Source organism: Poecilia formosa, unplaced genomic scaffold, assembly GCF_000485575.1.
Source record: "Poecilia formosa unplaced genomic scaffold, Poecilia_formosa-5.1.2 Scaffold158, whole genome shotgun sequence".
NCBI classification, from domain to species: domain Eukaryota; kingdom Metazoa; phylum Chordata; class Actinopteri; order Cyprinodontiformes; family Poeciliidae; genus Poecilia; species Poecilia formosa.
The window spans coordinates 1389614-1393439 of record NW_006800097.1 but is presented as its reverse complement, the minus strand read 5'-3'; the positions used below and the strand labels follow the sequence as shown (position 1 = coordinate 1393439).

The following is a 3826-nucleotide window of genomic DNA, read 5'->3' as shown; positions in this document are numbered from 1 at the left end:
GAACTGTCAACAAAGAGGTAGGATAAACAAGAGACAAAATACGACTGCTCACAGGCAGTTAGGTGGGATTCTGGTTGATAAGAATTAAGGCCTGGGAAACACAGAGTTAACTGCCTCACATAAAGATGAAACAGTCAGTCGTAACCTCCAGGTCAGTTTATACACACATAAGGAAGAGAACACTTTAAACTCAAAATCACAATAATACTGATTAACATTAGACTGAATATGAACTAAAGTAATAATGATAATACCAAAAAATATCTAACAGTCACATCTTTCTGCAGCCTCTGGTAGGTTTTCTTATAAGATGATCCTATATTTGGCTCCATCCCCAAAGTGTGATGCTGCCACTAAAGTGTTTCACTGTGTGGATAATGGTCAGATGCAGTGTTATTTTTGTACCAAACTCAATAAGAATAATAACTTTTATTATTATTTTTGCATGACAGCAAATAGTAAATAAATGAGCACCTTCTTTTGTGTTTTCTGTATCCCAGGTATATCTAATGGTGGACCAGAAATATAATGTATTTTATTTCACTTAAATCAACAGCCTCATTCTTTTTTTCTATGAAAACCAGATCTAATGAATAATAATTCTCCATTAGACTAGATTCTCCCACCTATATGCTCTTGGGTTCCTCCCTTGGTCTTCATGACCTTTACTAATAGAGAGGATTTCTGAAGGTAGATGTTTGGACTGGGTTTTCTTTTGTCAAATAACAAAGGGCCAAACATTCGCCCATGTTAATCATACAAAATTTAGAAAACCACATTACATTTTCCTCTATCGCATGCAATGCTTATTAAAAAATTTGAAGTTTGTGGATGTAGTGTGAAATTTCTAAAAGTTAAAGGGGTAAATCCTTTAACAAACGCTCTTTGCACTAACTATTGTTTGGATCACCATATATTTATATGACTCATGCAATAACTTGTTCATTAACCGTGTCTGTGAGCCCCAGCAGCAGCAGCAGCTACAGACTATGACTAAACACAGTATGAGCTGGCTGTATATAATAATAGAAACAGAATATATGCAGAAAACTGGGCTGCCAAGGCCTAGATTCATTTTTTGTTACTTTTAAATAATAACAATTAGTGCTTGCATTTGTCTGCTAATATTTAATTAAAGTTAATAAAGAGAAAGAAATAAAGTTAATGTATGTGGGTATTCATTGGCTCCCAGTGATTGTTAAGGATATGATGATTGAAAACGGAACTGAATTTAATGAGTTAATTAGTTTAAGACAAAGTTAGAAGCAAAAACTGCTTTCTAGATCCTAATGCTTAAAAGGATGGCTTGTTCTGCAAACTCATCTGCACCTGCTGTCCCCCCCCCAACCCCCACCCCAAAAACTTACTCAACAGCTAAATGTGATGATAGATGACCACATGGGCTATTAGGAAGAATATTGCACCTCATTTCAGTTTTATGGTGGGCTGTATTTCTTGGAACAGGAGTCCACACAGACAAGGAGGTAAATCAATTGAATGACACTGAGGACAGAGGCACATATTTCCAGAAACTCATCACGTCTACAGCTGGTCTGAGATCTGCTTATTTAGCCTTTGAGAGTGCAGAGCCAGAAATAGAACGTATGAAGGATCTTTCTGTGGAAAACAGTTTGGGTAATGCTGTCTAATTACTTTAGTGTAATTGGGTTCTTCTGCTAGCTAGCCTTCCTATGCGGTTTTGTCTTATTTGCATTTTGGAAATTTCCATTTCATAAGCGAGACCTCTTACAGGTCATTCCTGTTATGCATGTGAAATCAAGACAAAACTGGCATTGTCCATGCTGCACCACATCCAAAACGGCAATGGATAGGGTCATACATACCACTTTCTTTTGTTTTACAGATACATTTTTAAAAAGTAGCATTGCATTTGTAGTCTACCCCCGTCAATCTGATTCCCCTCAATAAAATCAAAAGCAATCCTGTTTAGCCACAAACTACAAAGACACCATAAACCTTTAAAAGAATGTGGTCTCAGATACTAAACTTAAACAGTGTGGCTTTAGCGATATCACTCAGAACTCGCCATTTTTAGAAGTGGCAGCATCATACTGTGGGGTTACTTTTCTTCAACTGATAAATGGAAGTTGGATGAACCTAATACAGGGCTTTCCTCGAAGAAAATTAATTAACGGTGAAAATAGCTACATTCAGGTAAAATCCAACCTGCTTCTTAAACAATAAAGTCGTCCGTATCTCCAGAAGGTTTACCTGTTACCTGTTTTTTGGGTTAAAAAGCACCATGATGTGTATGAAATGTTTTCTTTGATTACCAGCTGGATTCTCCTTGTTGCGTTTCTGTTCCACAGCGTTGCATCCAGCTCTGCTCGGTTCTGGTAAAGTCCTCCCCAAGGAGACGTTTTGTTTTGCTTTCAGACGCCTGACTGGCAGCCTAAATGCATCTGCAGAGGCCTGCGAGGAGACGAACAGCAGGACAACGTTGTGAGCGGAAAACAAACAGTATTGATTCTGCTGGACTCAGTAGTGGGATCAATCATTATGACATTTACTGGGAGCTCCGTGAAACCTGGACTTTGGCTTTAGGTTTCTGCCTGTGACTGAAATCTGAAATTATTCATGTCATGCAGCAACGCTGAGATAATAGCATTGATGGGACTGTTTGTTGGAAGGATAACCAGATGCATAAGCCTTCTGGGTGCAAAGTTAATTATGGAAGGTACAATATATAACTTTTAATGGAGAAATATTTCTTATTGTCAAAACACAGAAAATGACAAACTACAATACGTTTGTTTGTTTTTATAGCATGTAGCAGATGTTGTTTTGACTGGAAAAAGTCTAAAAAAGAAATATTACTCCACTTGCCTAAAGCTCTGAAACGCTAGAGACCAGCTGGAAATCAAAATGAAGCAATTAGGTTTCAAAAAAGAAGAAAGGTAAAGATTCACAGCTGTTACTAGATAATCCATCCATCCATTTTCTATACTCACTTATCCTTGAGGGTGATGGTGGGATGGAGCCATCATCAGCCATCTCTGGGTATGAGGTAGAATACACCCTGGATAACACACTGTAACACAGAAACAAACAACCATGAGCTCAAACATAAGGGCAATTAAGAATAACTTGCTACAATTGTATTTGTGCTTCAATGCTGGGTTTGCCCTTATGATATATTTAAGAACATTTGAATTATGTCTACTGCAAAGAAGCAAGATAATATTTGAAATTCTTTAAAATGTCTGGCAGAGCAGACCTTCTCTCTGTTTGGCAGGAACAGGATTACCCAGCAGACCCCACCCTGCCGCCTTCACCTCATCATGACCTGCCCGGTCACCCACAGACTCCCCTTCTGAACACAATCCTCACTGGATTTCCCTCACCAGCACTGACCTAGCAGGAACTCCAAATACAAAGCTTAAAACAGGATTCTCAGAACAGAAACTCTCTCTGGTACCTGTAGCAAATAAACACAATTCAAAGAAAGATTAAGATTCGCCTGGCAGTTTTTCAGATTTCTTTCGGGTTGCAAGAAATGTGCATGCATTTATTTACAGTACAAATAATTGTCATGCTTCTTCCTTCCTCAAGCACTTCATGACTGAACTTGATTATGATCTGATCTGCATGCAGAAACTACCTGCATGTCATTACCCGGCATCAGCAGCTTACATGTTCAAGATTTAAAGGTCACATAATATATCTCTATGGTAATCAGACACTATGGTATTGCAGTACAACACTCCAGGACGTGTGCCTGATGTTAACATAAACTATTATGTGTCAACATATTCAAATAAAAAATGAGCCTGGAATGGTTTGTAATTACCAATCAGTGACTCAT

The 3826-nt window shown here is 38.1% G+C and overlaps 1 long non-coding RNA gene across 2 annotated transcripts in view; it reads left to right on the top strand.

Moving 5' to 3' along the window:
* Positions 1-3826, top strand: part of LOC107837613 (uncharacterized) — a 10356-nt gene extending 6530 nt beyond the window's left edge. For both annotated transcript variants that reach the window (XR_001663651.1, XR_001663652.1), the window contains exon 3: positions 3257-3826. This is a non-coding gene — a long non-coding RNA (uncharacterized LOC107837613). The remainder of the gene's footprint in view (positions 1-3256) is intronic.